Source organism: Phyllobates terribilis, unplaced genomic scaffold (assembly GCF_046119375.1).
Source record: "Phyllobates terribilis strain yellow unplaced genomic scaffold, ASM4611937v1 Scaffold_10__3_contigs__length_209671492, whole genome shotgun sequence".
NCBI classification, from domain to species: domain Eukaryota; kingdom Metazoa; phylum Chordata; class Amphibia; order Anura; family Dendrobatidae; genus Phyllobates; species Phyllobates terribilis.
In genome coordinates, this window is record NW_027362770.1 from 198,013,895 (window position 1) to 198,031,937 (window position 18,043).

Below are 18,043 nucleotides of genomic sequence, written 5' to 3' on the forward strand. Positions count from 1 at the left end.
TCACACAGGAGAGGATTAGATACACGGCTCAGCAGACAGTATCACACAGGAGAGGATTAGATACACGGCTCAGCAGACAGTAACAGACAGGAGAGGATTAGATACACGGCTCAGCAGACAGTATCACACAGGAGAGGATTAGATACAAGGCTCAGCAGACAGTATCACACAGGAGAGGATTAGATACACAGCTCAGCAGACAGTATCACACAGGATATGATTAGATACACAGCTCAGCAGATCGTATCACACAGGATAGGATTAGATACACGGCTCAGCAGACAATATCACTCAGGATAGGATTAGATACAGGGCTCAGCAGACAGTATCACATAGGATAGGATTAGATACACGGCTCAGCAGACAGTATCACACAGGATAGGATTAGATACAGGGCTCAGCAGACAGTATCACACAGGAGAGGATTAGATACACGGCTCAGCAGACAGTATCACACAGGAGAGGATTAGATACACAGCTCAGCAGACAGTATCACACAGGAGAGGATTAGATACACAGCTCAGCAGTCAGTATCACACAGGATAGGATTAGATACACGGCTCAACAGACAGTATCACACAGGAGAGGATTAGATACACGGCTCAGCAGACAGTATCACACAGGAGAGGATTAGATACACGGCTCAGCAGATAGTATCACACAGGAGAGGATTAGATACACGGCTCAGCAGACAGTATTATACAGGAGAGGAATAGATACACGGCTCAGCAGTCAGTATCAGACAGGAGAGGATTAGATACACAGCTCAGCAGACAGTATCACACAGGATGGGATTAGATACACGGTTCAGCAGACAGTATCACACAGGATAGGATTAGATACATGGTTCAGCAGACAGTATCACACAGGATAGGATTAGATACACGGCTCAGCAGACAGTATCATACAGGATAGGATTAGATACACAGCTCAGCAGACAGTATCACACAGGATAGGATTAGATACACGGCTCAGCAGACAGTATCACACAGGATAGGATTAGATACAGGGCTCAGCAGACAGTATCACACAGGATAGGATTAGATACACGGCTCAGCAGACAGTATCACACAGGATAGGATTAGATACACGGCTCAGCAGACGGTATCACACAGGAGAGGATTAGATACACGGCTCAGCAGACAGTATTATACAGGAGAGGAATAGATACACGGCTCAGCAGTCAGTATCAGACAGGAGAGGATTAGATACACAGCTCAGCAGACAGTATCACACAGGATGGGATTAGATACACGGTTCAGCAGACAGTATCACACAGGATAGGATTAGATACATGGTTCAGCAGACAGTATCACACAGGATAGGATTAGATACACGGCTCAGCAGACAGTATCATACAGGATAGGATTAGATACACAGCTCAGCAGACAGTATCACACAGGATAGGATTAGATACACGGCTCAGCAGACGGTATCACACAGGATAGGATTAGATACACAGCTCACCAGACAGTATCACACAGGAGAGGATTAGATACACGGCTCAGCAGACGGTATCACACAGGATAGGATTAGATACACGGCTCAGCAGACGGTATCACACAGGATAGGATTAGATACACAGCTCAGCAGACAGTATCACACAGGATAGGATTAGATACACAGCTCAGCAGACAGTATCACACAGGATAGGATTAGATACACGGTTCAGCAGACAGTATCACACAGGATAGGATTAGATACACAGCTCAGCAGTCAGTATCACACAGGAGAGGATTAGATACACGGCTCAGCAGACAGTATCACACAGGAGAGGATTAGATACACGGCTCAGCAGACAGTATCACACAGGAGAGGATTAGATACACGGCTCAGCAGACAGTATCACACAGGAGAGGATTAGATACACGGCTCAGCAGACGGTATCACACAGGATAGGATTAGATACACAGATCAGCAGACAGTATCACACAGGAGAGGATTAGATACACAGATCAGCAGACAGTATCACACAGGAGAGGATTAGATACACGGCTCAGCAGACAGTATCACACAGGATAGGATTAGATACACGGCTCAGCAGACAGTATCACACAGGAGAGGATTAGATACACGGATCAGCAGACAGTATCACACAGGAGAGGATTAGATACACGGCTCAGCAGACAGTATCACACAGGAGAGGATTAGATACACGGATCAGCAGACAGTATCACACAGGATAGGATTAGATACATGGCTCAGCAGACAGTATCACACAGGAGAGGATTAGATACACGGATCAGCAGACAGTATCACACAGGAGAGGATTAGATACACGGCTCAGCAGACAGTATCACACAGGAGAGGATTAGATACACGGCTCAGCAGACAGTATCACACAGGATAGGATTAGATACACGGCTCAGCAGACACTATCACACAGGATAGGATTAGATACACGGCTGAGCAGACAGTATCACACAGGAGAGGATTAGATACACGGATCAGCAGACAGTATCACACAGGAGAGGATTACATACACGGCTCAGCAGACCGTATCACACAGGATAGGATTAGATACACGGCTCAGCAGACAGTATCACACAGGATAGGATTAGATACACGGCTCAGCAGACAGTATCACACAGAAGAGGATTAGATACACGGCTCAGCAGACAGTATCACACAGGAGAGGATTAGATACACGGCTCAGCAGACAGTATCACACAGGATAGGATTAGATACACGGCTCAGCAGACAGTATCACACAGGAGAGGATTAGATACACGGCTCAGCAGACAGTATCACACAGGATTGGATTAGATACACGGCTCAGCAGACAGTATCACACAGGAGAGGATTAGATACACGGATCAGCAGACAGTATCACACAGGAGAGGATTACATACACGGCTCAGCAGACCGTATCACACAGGATAGGATTAGATACACGGCTCAGCAGACAGTATCACACAGGATAGGATTAGATACACGGCTCAGCAGACAGTATCACACAGAAGAGGATTAGATACACGGCTCAGCAGACAGTATCACACAGGAGAGGATTAGATACACGGCTCAGCAGACAGTATCACACAGGATAGGATTAGATACACGGCTCAGCAGACAGTATCACACAGGAGAGGATTAGATACACGGCTCAGCAGACAGTATCACACAGGAGAGGATTAGATACACGGCTCAGCAGACAGTATCACACAGGAGAGGATTAGATACACGGCTCAGCAGACAGTATCACACAGGAGAGGATTAGATACACGGCTCAGCAGACAGTATCACACAGGAGAGGATTAGATACACGGCTCAGCAGACAGTATCACACAGGATAGGATTAGATACACGGCTCAGCAGACAGTATCACACAGGAGAGGATTAGATACACGGCTCAGCAGACAGTATCACACAGGAGAGGATTAGATACAGCTCAGCAGACAGTATCACACAGGAGAGGATTAGATACACGGCTCAGCAGACAGTATCACACAGGAGAGGATTAGATACACAGTTCAGCAGACAGTATCACACAGGATAGGATTAGATACACGGCTCAGCAGTCAGTATCACACAGGAGAGGATTAGATACACGGCTCAGCAGTCAGTATCACACAGGAGAGGATTAGATACACGGCTCAGCAGACAGTATCACATAGGATAGGATTAGATACACAGCTCAGCAGACAGTATCACACAGGAGAGGATTAGATACACGGCTCAGCAGACAGTATCACACAGGATAGGATTAGATACACTGCTCAGCAGACAGTATCACACAGGAGAGGATTGGATACACAGCTCAGCAGACAGTATCACACAGGAGAGGATTAGATACACAGCTCAGCAGACAGTATCACACAGGAGAGGATTAGATACACAGCTCAGCAGACAGTATCACACAGGAGAGGATTAGATACACGGCTCAGCAGACAGTATCACACAGGATAGGATTAGATACACGGCTCAGCAGACAGTATCACACAGGATAGGATTAGATACACGGCTCAGCAGACAGTATCACACAGGATAGGATTAGATACACGGCTCAGCAGACAGTATCACATAGGATAGGATTAGATACACGGCTCAGCAGACAGTATCACACAGGAGAGGATTAGATACACGGCTCAGCAGACAGTATCACACAGGATAGGATTAGATACACAGCTCAGCAGACAGTATCACACAGGAGAGGATTAGATACACGGCTCAGCAGACAGTATCACACAGGAGAGGATTAGATACACAGCTCAGCAGACAGTATCACACAGGACAGAATTAGATACACGGCTCAGCAGACAGTATCACACAGGATACGATTAGATACACAGCTCAGCAGACAGTATCACACAGGATAGGATTAGATACACAGCTCAGCAGACAGTATCACACAGGATAGGATTAGATACACAGCTCAGCAGACAGTATCACATAGGATAGGATTAGATACACAGCTCACCAGACAGTATCACACAGGAGAGGATTAGATACACGGCTCAGCAGACAGTATCACACAGGAGAGGATTAGATACACAGCTCAGCAGACAGTATCACACAGGAGAGGATTGGATACACAGCTCAGCAGACAGTATCACATAGGATAGGATTAGATACACAGCTCAGCAGACAGTATCACACAGGATAGGATTAGATACACTGCTCAGCAGACAGTATCACATAGGATAGGATTAGATACACAGCTCAGCAGACAGTATCACACAGGCGAGGTTTAGATACACGGCTCAGCAGATAGTATCACACAGGAAAGGATTAGATACACAGCTCAGCAGACAGTATCACATAGGATAAGATTAGATACACGGCTCAGCAGACAGTATCACATAGGATAGGATTAGATACACAGCTCAGCAGACAGTATCACACAGGAGAGGATTAGATACACGGCTCAGCAGACAGTATCACACAGGAGAGGATTAGATACACGGCTCAGCAGACAGTATCACACAGGAGAGGATTAGATACACGGCTCAGCAGACAGTATCACACAGGAGAGGATTAGATACACGGATCAGCAGACAGTATCACACAGGATAGGATTAGATACACAGCTCAGCAGACAGTATCACACAGGATACGATTAGATACACGGCTCAGCAGACAGTATCACACAGGAGAGGATTAGATACACGGCTCAGCAGACAGTATCACACAGGAGAGGATTAGATACACGGCTCAGCAGACAGTATCACACAGGATACGATTAGATACACGGCTCAGCAGACAGTATCACACAGGAGAGGATTAGATACACGGATCAGCAGACAGTATCACACAGGAGAGGATTAGATACATGGCTCAGCAGACAGTATCACACAGGAGAGGATTAGATACACGGATCAGCAGACAGTATCACACAGGAGAGGATTAGATACACGGCTCAGCAGACAGTATCACACAGGAGAGGATTAGATACACGGATCAGCAGACAGTATCACACAGGAGAGGATTAGATACACGGCTCAGCAGACAGTATCACACAGGAGAGGATTAGATACACAGCTCAGCAGACAGTATCACACAGGAGAGGATTAGATACACGGCTCAGAAGACAGTATCACACAGGATAGGATTAGATACACAGCTAAGCAGACAGTATCACACAGGAGAGGATTAGATACACGGCTCAGCAGACAGTATCACACAGGAGAGGATTAGATACACGGCTCAGCAGACAGTATCACACAGGAGAGGATTAGATACACAGCTCAGCAGACAGTATCACACAGGATAGGATTAGATACACAGCTAAGCAGACAGTATCACACAGGAGAGGATTAGATACACGGCTCAGCAGACAGTATCACACAGGATAGGATTAGATACACGGCTCAGCAGACAGTATCACACAGAAGAGGATTAGATACACAGCTCAGCAGACAGTATCACACAGGATAGGATTAGATACACGGCTCAGCAGACAGTATCACACAGAAGAGGATTAGATACACAGCTCAGCAGACAGTATCACACAGGAGAGGATTAGATACACGGCTCAGCAGTCAGTATAACAGAGGAGAGGATTAGATACACGGTTCAGCAGACAGTATCACACAGGAGAGGATTAGATACACGGCTCAGCAGTCAGTATCACACAGGATAGGATTAGATACACAGCTCAGCAGACAGTATCACACAGGAGAGGATTAGATACACGGCTCAGCAGACAGTATCACACAGGAGAGGATTAGATACACAGCTCAGCAGACAGTATCACACAGGAGAGGATTAGATACACGGCTCAGCAGACAGTATCACACAGGAGAGGATTAGATACACGGCTCAGCAGACAGTATCACACAGGAGAGGATTAGATACACGGCTCAGCAGACAGTATCACACAGGAGAGGATTAGATACACAGCTCAGCAGACAGTATCACACAGGAGAGGATTGGATACACAGCTCAGCAGACAGTATCACACAGGAGAGGATTAGATACACGGTTCAGCAGACAGTATCACACAGGAGAGGATTAGATACACGGCTCAGCAGACAGTATCACACAGGAGAGGATTAGATACACGGCTCAGCAGACAGTATCACACAGGAGAGGATTAGATACACGGCTCAGCAGACAGTATCACACAGGAGAGGATTAGATACACGGCTCAGCAGACAGTATCACACAGGAGAGGATTGGATACACAGCTCAGTAGACAGTATCACACAGGATAGGATTAGATACACGGCTCAGCAGACAGTATCACACAGGATAGGATTAGATACACGGTTCAGCAGACAGTATCACACAGGAGAGGATTAGATACACGGCTCAGCAGACAGTATCACACAGGATAGGATTAGATACACAGCTCAGCAGACAGTATCACACAGGAGAGGATTAGATATACGGCTCAGCAGACAGTATCACACAGGAGAGGATTAGATACACGGCTCAGCAGACAGTATCACACAGGAGAGGATTAGATACACAGCTCAGCAGACAGTATCACACAGGAGAGGATTAGATACACGGCTCAGCAGACAGTATCACACAGGAGAGGATTAGATACACAGCTCAGCAGACAGTATCACACAGGAGAGGATTGGATACACAGCTCAGCAGACAGTATTACACAGGAGAGGATTGGATACACGGCTCAGCAGACAGTATCACACAGGATAGGATTAGATACACGGCTCAGCAGACAGTATCACACAGGATAGGATTAGATACACGGTTCAGCAGACAGTATCACACAGGAGAGGATTAGATACACGGCTCAGCAGACAGTATCACACAGGATAGGATTAGATACACAGCTCAGCAGACAGTATCACACAGGAGAGGATTAGATATACGGCTCAGCAGACAGTATCACACAGGAGAGGATTAGATACACGGCTCAGCAGACAGTATCACATAGGATAGGATTAGATACACAGCTCAGCAGACAGTATCACACAGGAGAGGATTAGATACACGGCTCAGCAGACAGTATCACACAGGAGAGGATTAGATACACAGCTCAGCAGACAGTATCACACAGGAGAGGATTGGATACACAGCTCAGCAGACAGTATCACATAGGATAGGATTAGATACACGGCTCACCAGACAGTATCACACAGGAGAGGATTAGATACACTGCTCAGCAGACAGTATCACAAAGGATAGGATTAGATACACAGCTCAGCAGACAGTATCACACAGGAGAGGTTTAGATACACGGCTCAGCAGACAGTATCACACAGGATAGGATTAGATACACAGCTCAGAAGACAGTATCACACAGGAGAGGATTAGATACACGGCTCAGCAGACAGTATCACACAGGATAGGTTTAGACACAAAGCTCAGCAGACAGTATCACATAGGATAAGATTAGATACACGGCTCAGCAGACAGTATCACACAGGAGAGGATTAGATACACGGCTCAGCAGACAGTATCACACAGGATAGGATTAGATACACGGCTCAGCAGACAGTATCACACAGGATAGGATTAGATACACAGCTCAGCAGACAGTATCACACAGGAGAGGATTAGATACACAGCTCAGCAGACAGTATCACACAGGAGAGGATTAGATACACGGCTCAGCAGTCAGTATCACACAGGATAGGATTAGATACACGGCTCAGCAGACAGTATCACACAGGATAGGATTAGATACACAGCTCAGCAGACAGTATCACACAGGAGAGGATTAGATACACGGCTCAGCAGACAGTATCACACAGGAGAGGATTAGATACACGGCTCAGCAGATAGTATCACACAGGATAGGATTAGATACACGGCTCAGCAGACAGTATCACACAGGATAGGATTAGATACACGGCTCAGCAGTCAGTATCACACAGGAGAGGATTGGATACACGGCTCAGCAGACAGTATCACACAGGAGAGGATTAGATACACTGCTCAGCAGACAGTATCACACAGGATAGGATTAGATACACGGCTCAGCAGTCAGTATCACACAGGAGAGGATTAGATACACAGCTCAGCAGACAGTATCACACAGGAGAGGATCAGATACACGGCTCAGCAGACAGTATCACACAGGAGAGGATTAGATACACGGCTCAGCAGACAGTATCACACAGGATGGGATTAGATACACGGCTCAGCAGACAGTATCACACAGGATAGGATTAGATACACGGCTCAGTAGACAGTATCACACAGGATAGGATTAGATACACGGCTCAGCAGACAGTATCACATAGGATAAGATTAGATACACAGCTCAGCAGACAGTATCACACAGGAGAGGATCAGATACACGGCTCAGCAGACAGTATCACACAGGATGGGATTAGATACACAGCTCATCAGACAGTATCACACAGGAGAGGATTAGATACACGGCTCAGCAGACAGTATCACACAGGAGAGGATTAGATACACAGCTCAGCAGACAGTATCACACAGGAGAGGATCAGATACACGGCTCAGCAGACAGTATCACACAGGATGGGATTAGATACACAGCTCATCAGACAGTATCACACAGGATAGAATTAGATACACGGCTCAGCAGACAGTATCACATAGGATAAGATTAGATACACAGCTCAGCAGACAGTATCACACAGGATAGGATTAGATACACGGCTCAGCAGACAGTATCACACAGGAGAGGATTAGATACACGGCTCAGCAGACAGTATCACACAGGAGAGGATTAGATACACGGCTCAGCAGACAGTATCACACAGGAGAGGATTAGATACACGGCTCAGCAGACAGTATCACACAGGATAGGATTAGATACACGGCTCAGCAGACAGTATCACATAGGATAAGATTAGATACACAGCTCAGCAGACAGTATCACACAGGAGAGGATTAGATACAGCTCAGCAGACAGTATCACACAGGAGAGGATTAGATACACGGCTCAGCAGACAGTATCACATAGGATAGGATTAGATACACAGCTCAGAAGACAGTATCACACAGGAGAGGATTAGATACATGGCTCAGCAGACAGTATCACACAGGAGAGGATTAGATACACAGCTCAGCAGACAGTATCACACAGGATAGGATTAGATACAAAGCTCAGCAGACAGTATCACATAGGATAAGATTAGATACACAGCTCAGCAGACAGTATCACACAGGAGAGGATTAGATACACGGCTCAGCAGACAGTATCACACAGGAGAGGATTAGATACACGGCTCAGCAGACAGTATCACACAGGAGAGGATTAGATACACGGCTCACCAGACAGTATCACACAGGAGAGGATTAGATACACGGCTCAGCAGACAGTATCACATAGGATAAGATTAGATACACAGCTCAGCAGACAGTATCACACAGGAGAGGATTAGATACACGGCTCAGCAGACAGTATCACACAGGATAGGATTAGATACACAGCTCAGCAGACAGTATCACACAGGAGAGGATTAGATACACGGCTCAGCAGACAGTATCACACAGGAGAGGATTAGATACACGGCTCAGCAGACAGTATCACATAGGATAGGATTAGATACACAGCTCAGCAGACAGTATCACACAGGAGAGGATTAGATACACGGCTCAGCAGACAGTATCACACAGGAGAGGATTAGATACACGGCTCAGCAGACAGTATCACACAGGAGAGGATTAGATACACAGCTCAGCAGACAGTATCACACAGGATAGGATTAGATACACAGCTCAGCAGACAGTATCACACAGGAGAGGATTAGATACACGGCTCAGCAGATAGTATCACACAGGATAGGATTAGATACACGGCTCAGCAGATAGTATCACACAGGATAGGATTAGATACACGGCTCAGCAGTCAGTATCACACAGGAGAGGATTAGATACACAGCTCAGCAGACAGTATCACACAGGAGAGGATTAGATACACGGCTCAGCAGTCAGTATCGCACAGGAGAGGATTAGATACACGGCTCAGCAGACAGTATCACACAGGATAGGATTAGATACACAGCTCAGCAGACAGTATCACACAGGATAGGATTAGATACACGGCTCAGCAGACAGTATCACACAGGAGAGGATTAGATACACGGCTCAGCAGATAGTATCACACAGGATAGGATTAGATACACGGCTCAGCAGATAGTATCACACAGGATAGGAGTAGATACACGGCTCAGCAGTCAGTATCACACAGGAGAGGATTAGATACACAGCTCAGCAGACAGTATCACAAGGAGAGGATTAGATACACGGCTCAGCAGTCAGTATCGCACAGGAGAGGATTAGATACACGGCTCAGCAGTCAGTATCACACAGGATAGGATTAGATACACGGCTCAGCAGTCAGTATCACACAGGATAGGATTAGATACAAAGCTCAGCAGACAGTATCACATAGGATAAGATTAGATACACAGCTCAGCAGACAGTATCACACAGGAGAGGATTAGATACACGGCTCAGCAGACAGTATCACACAGGAGAGGATTAGATACACGGCTCAGCAGACAGTATCACACAGGAGAGGATTAGATACACGGCTCACCAGACAGTATCACACAGGAGAGGATTAGATACACGGCTCAGCAGACAGTATCACATAGGATAAGATTAGATACACAGCTCAGCAGACAGTATCACACAGGAGAGGATTAGATACACGGCTCAGCAGACAGTATCACACAGGATAGGATTAGATACACAGCTCAGCAGACAGTATCACACAGGAGAGGATTAGATACACGGCTCAGCAGACAGTATCACACAGGAGAGGATTAGATACACGGCTCAGCAGACAGTATCACATAGGATAGGATTAGATACACAGCTCAGCAGACAGTATCACACAGGAGAGGATTAGATACACGGCTCAGCAGACAGTATCACACAGGAGAGGATTAGATACACGGCTCAGCAGACAGTATCACACAGGAGAGGATTAGATACACAGCTCAGCAGACAGTATCACACAGGATAGGATTAGATACACAGCTCAGCAGACAGTATCACACAGGAGAGGATTAGATACACGGCTCAGCAGATAGTATCACACAGGATAGGATTAGATACACGGCTCAGCAGATAGTATCACACAGGATAGGATTAGATACACGGCTCAGCAGTCAGTATCACACAGGAGAGGATTAGATACACAGCTCAGCAGACAGTATCACACAGGAGAGGATTAGATACACGGCTCAGCAGTCAGTATCGCACAGGAGAGGATTAGATACACGGCTCAGCAGACAGTATCACACAGGATAGGATTAGATACACAGCTCAGCAGACAGTATCACACAGGATAGGATTAGATACACAGCTCAGCAGACAGTATCACACAGGAGAGGATTAGATACACGGCTCAGCAGATAGTATCACACAGGATAGGATTAGATACACGGCTCAGCAGATAGTATCACACAGGATAGGAGTAGATACACGGCTCAGCAGTCAGTATCACACAGGAGAGGATTAGATACACAGCTCAGCAGACAGTATCACACAGGAGAGGATTAGATACACGGCTCAGCAGTCAGTATCGCACAGGAGAGGATTAGATACACGGCTCAGCAGTCAGTATCACACAGGATAGGATTAGATACACGGCTCAGCAGTCAGTATCACACAGGAGAGGATTAGATACACGGCTCAGCAGACAGTATCACACAGGATAAGATTAGATACACGGCTCAGCAGTCAGTATCGCACAGGAGAGGATTAGATACACAGCTCAGCAGACAGTATCACACAGGATAGGATTAGATACACGGCTCAGCAGACAGTATCACACAGGAGAGGATTAGATACAGCTCAGCAGACAGTATCACACAGGAGAGGATTAGATACACAGCTCAGCAGACAGTATCACACAGGAGAGGATTAGATACACGGCTCAGCAGACAGTATCACACAGGATAGGATTAGATACACAGCTCAGCAGACAGTATCACACAGGAGAGGATTAGATACACAGCTCAGCAGACAGTATCACACAGGAGAGGATTAGATACACGGCTCAGCAGACAGTATCACACAGGAGAGGATTAGATACAGCTCAGCAGACAGTATCACACAGGAGAGGATTAGATACACAGCTCAGCAGACAGTATCACACAGGAGAGGATTAGATACACGGCTCAGCAGACAGTATCACACAGGATAGGATTAGATACACGGCTCAGCAGACGGTATCACACAGGATAGGATTAGATACACGGCTCAGCAGACAGTATCACACAGGATAGGATTAGATACACGGCTCAGCAGACAGTATCACACAGGAGAGGATTAGATACACGGCTCAGCAGACAGTATGACACAGGATAGGATTAGATACACAGCTCAGCAGACAGTATCACACAGGATAGGATTAGATACAGCTCAGCAGACAGTATCACACAGGAGAGGATTAGATACACGGCTCAGCAGATAGTATCACACAGGATAGGATTAGATACACGGCTCAGCAGTCAGTATCACACAGGATAGGATTAGATACACGGCTCAGCAGACAGTATCACACAGGATAGGATTAGATACACGGCTCAGCAGATAGTATCACACAGGATAGGATTAGATACACGGCTCAGCAGATAGTATCACACAGGATAGGATTAGATACACGGCTCAGCAGATAGTATCACACAGGATAGGATTAGATACACGGCTCAGCAGTCAGTATCACACAGGAGAGGATTAGATACACAGCTCAGCAGACAGTATCACACAGGAGAGGATTAGATACACGGCTCAGCAGTCAGTATCGCACAGGAGAGGATTAGATACACGGCTCAGCAGACAGTATCACACAGGATAGGATTAGATACACAGCTCAGCAGACAGTATCACACAGGATAGGATTAGATACACAGCTCAGCAGACAGTATCACACAGGAGAGGATTAGATACACGGCTCAGCAGATAGTATCACACAGGATAGGATTAGATACACGGCTCAGCAGATAGTATCACACAGGATAGGAGTAGATACACGGCTCAGCAGTCAGTATCACACAGGAGAGGATTAGATACACAGCTCAGCAGACAGTATCACACAGGAGAGGATTAGATACACGGCTCAGCAGTCAGTATCGCACAGGAGAGGATTAGATACACGGCTCAGCAGTCAGTATCACACAGGATAGGATTAGATACACGGCTCAGCAGTCAGTATCACACAGGAGAGGATTAGATACACGGCTCAGCAGACAGTATCACACAGGATAAGATTAGATACACGGCTCAGCAGTCAGTATCGCACAGGAGAGGATTAGATACACAGCTCAGCAGACAGTATCACACAGGATAGGATTAGATACACGGCTCAGCAGACAGTATCACACAGGAGAGGATTAGATACAGCTCAGCAGACAGTATCACACAGGAGAGGATTAGATACACAGCTCAGCAGACAGTATCACACAGGAGAGGATTAGATACACGGCTCAGCAGACAGTATCACACAGGATAGGATTAGATACACAGCTCAGCAGACAGTATCACACAGGAGAGGATTAGATACACAGCTCAGCAGACAGTATCACACAGGAGAGGATTAGATACACGGCTCAGCAGACAGTATCACACAGGAGAGGATTAGATACAGCTCAGCAGACAGTATCACACAGGAGAGGATTAGATACACAGCTCAGCAGACAGTATCACACAGGAGAGGATTAGATACACGGCTCAGCAGACAGTATCACACAGGATAGGATTAGATACACGGCTCAGCAGACGGTATCACACAGGATAGGATTAGATACACGGCTCAGCAGACAGTATCACACAGGATAGGATTAGATACACGGCTCAGCAGACAGTATCACACAGGAGAGGATTAGATACACGGCTCAGCAGACAGTATGACACAGGATAGGATTAGATACACAGCTCAGCAGACAGTATCACACAGGATAGGATTAGATACAGCTCAGCAGACAGTATCACACAGGAGAGGATTAGATACACAGCTCAGCAGACAGTATCACACAGGATAGGATTAGATACACAGCTCAGCAGACAGTATCACACAGGATAGGATTAGATACACGGCTCAGCAGTCAGTATCACACAGGATAGGATTAGATACACGGCTCAGCAGACAGTATCACACAGGAGAGGATTAGATACACGGCTCAGCAGACAGTATCACACAGGATAGGATTAGATACACGGCTCAGCAGACAGTATCACACAGGAGAGGATTAGATACACGGCTCAGCAGACAGTATCACATAGGAGAGGATTAGATACACGGCTCAGCAGACAGTATCATACAGGAGAGGATTAGATACACGGCTCAGCAGACAGTATCACACAGGATGGGATTAGATACACAGCTCAGCAGACAGTATCACACAGGATAGGATTAGATACACTGCTCAGCAGACAGTATCACACAGGAGAGGATTAGATACACGGCTCAGCAGACAGTATCACACAGGAGAGGATTAGATACACAACTCAGCAGACAGTATCACACAGGAGAGGATTAGATACACGGCTCAGCAGACAATATCACACAGGATAGGATTAGATACACGGCTCAGCAGACAGTATCACACAGGATAGGATTAGATACACAGCTCAGCAGACAGTATCACACAGGAGAGGATTAGATACACGGCTCAGCATTCAGTATCACACAGGATAGGATTAGATACACGGCTCAGCAGTCAGTATCACACAGGATAGGATTAGATACACGGCTCAGCAGACGGTATCACACAGGAGAGGATTAGATACACGGCTCAGCAGACTGTATCACACAGGATAGGATTAGATACACGGCTCAGCAGACAGTATCACACAGGAGAGGATTAGATACACGGCTCAGCAGACTGTATCACACAGGAGAGGATTAGATACACGGCTCAGCAGACAGTATCACACAGGAGAGGATTAGATACACGGCTCAGCAGACAGTATCACACAGGATAGGATTAGATACACAGCTCAGCAGACAGTATCACACAGGAGAGGATTAGATACACGGCTCAGCAGACAGTATCACACAGGATAGGATTAGATACACAGCTCAGCAGACAGTATCACACAGGATAGGATTAGATACACGGCTCAGCAGACTGTATCACACAGGAGAGGATTAGATACACGGCTCAGCAGACAGTATCACACAGGATAGGATTAGATACACAGCTCAGCAGACAGTATCACACAGGATAGGATTAGATACACGGCTCAGCAGACAGTATCACACAGGATAGGATTAGATACACAGCTCAGCAGACAGTATCACACAGGATAGGATTAGATACACGGCTCAGCAGACAATATCACACAGGATAGGATTAGATACACGGCTCAGCAGACAATATCACACAGGATAGGATTAGATACACGGCTCAGCAGACAATATCACACAGGATAGGATTAGATACACGGCTCAGTAGATGGTATCACACAGGATAGGATTAGATACACGGCTCAGTAGATGGTATCACACAGGATAGGATTAGATACACGGCTCAGTAGATGGTATCACACAGGAGAGGATTAGATACACGGCTCAGCAGACAGTATCACACAGGATAGGATTAGATACACGGCTCGGAAGTCAGTATCACACAGGATAGGATTAGATACACGGCTCAGTAGATGGTATCACACAGGATAGGATTAGATACACGGCTCAGTAGATGGTATCACACAGGAGAGGATTAGATACACGGCTCAGCAGACAGTATCACACAGGAGAGGATTAGATACACGGCTCAGCAGACAGTATCACACAGGAGAGGATTAGATACACGGCTCAGCAGACAGTATCACATAGGAGAGGATTAGATACAGCTCAGCAGACAGTATCACACAGGAGAGGATTAGATACACGGCTCAGCAGACAGTATCACACAGGAGAGGATTAGATACACAGCTCAGCAGACAGTATCACACAGGAGAGGATTAGATACAGCTCAGCAGACAGTATCACACAGGAGAGGATTAGATACACGGCTCAGCAGACAGTATCACACAGGAGAGGAGTAGATACACGGCTCAGCAGACAGTATCACACAGGAGAGGATTAGATACACAGCTCAGCAGACAGTATCACACAGGAGAGGATTAGATACACGGCTCAGCAGACAGTATCACACAGGAGAGGATTAGATACACGGCTCAGCAGACAGTATCACACAGGAGAGGATTAGATACACGGCTCAGCAGACAGTATCACACAGGAGAGGATTAGATACACGGCTCAGCAGACAGTATCACACAGGAGAGGATTAGATACACGGCTCAGCAGACAGTATCATACAGGATAGGATTAGATACACGGCTCAGCAGACAGTATCACGCAGGACAGGATTAGATACACGGCTCAGCAGACGGTATCACACAGGATAAGATTAGATACACGGCTCAGCAGACGGTATCACACAGGAGAGGATTAGATACACGGCTCAGCAGTCAGTATCACACAGGAGAGGATTAGATACACGGCTCAGCAGACAGTATCACACAGGAGAGGATTAGATACACGGATCAGCAGACAGTATCACACAGGAGAGGATTAGATACACGGCTCAGCAGACAGTATCACACAGGAGAGGATTAGATACACGGCTCAGCAGACGGTATCACACAGGATAGTATTAGATACACAGCTCAGCAGACAGTATCATACAGGATAGGATTAGATACACGGCTCAGCAGACAGTATCACACAGGAGAGGATTAGATACACGGCTCAGCAGACAGTATCACACAGGATAGGATTAGATACACGGCTCAGCAGACGGTATCACACAGGAGAGGATTAGATACACGGCTCAGCAGACGGTATCACACAGGAGAGGATTAGATACACAGCTCAGCAGACAGTATCACACAGGAGAGGATTAGATACACGGCTCAGCAGACAGTATCACACAGGATAGGATTAGATACACGGCTCAGCAGACAGTATCACACAGGATAGGATTAGATACACGGCTCAGCAGACAGTATCACACAGGAGAGGATTAGATACACGGCTCAGCAGACAGTATCACACAGGATAGGATTAGATACACGGCTCAGCAGACGGTATCACACAGGAGAGGATTAGATACACGGCTCAGCAGACGGTATCACACAGGAGAGGATTAGATACACAGCTCAGCAGACAGTATCACACAGGAGAGGATTAGATACACGGCTCAGCAGACAGTATCACACAGGATAGGATTAGATACACGGCTCAGCAGACAGTATCACACAGGAGAGGATTAGATACACAGCTCAGCAGACAGTATCACACAGGAGAGGATTAGATACACGGCTCAGCAGACAGTATCACACAGGAGAGGATTAGATACACGGCTCAGCAGACAGTATCACACAGGAGAGGATTAGATACACGGCTCAGCAGACAGTATCACACAGGAGAGGATTAGATACACGGCTCAGCAGACAGTATCACACAGGAGAGGATTAGATACACGGCTCAGCAGACAGTATCATACAGGATAGGATTAGATACACGGCTCAGCAGACAGTATCACGCAGGACAGGATTAGATACACGGCTCAGCAGACGGTATCACACAGGATAAGATTAGATACACGGCTCAGCAGACGGTATCACACAGGAGAGGATTAGATACACGGCTCAGCAGTCAGTATCACACAGGAGAGGATTAGATACA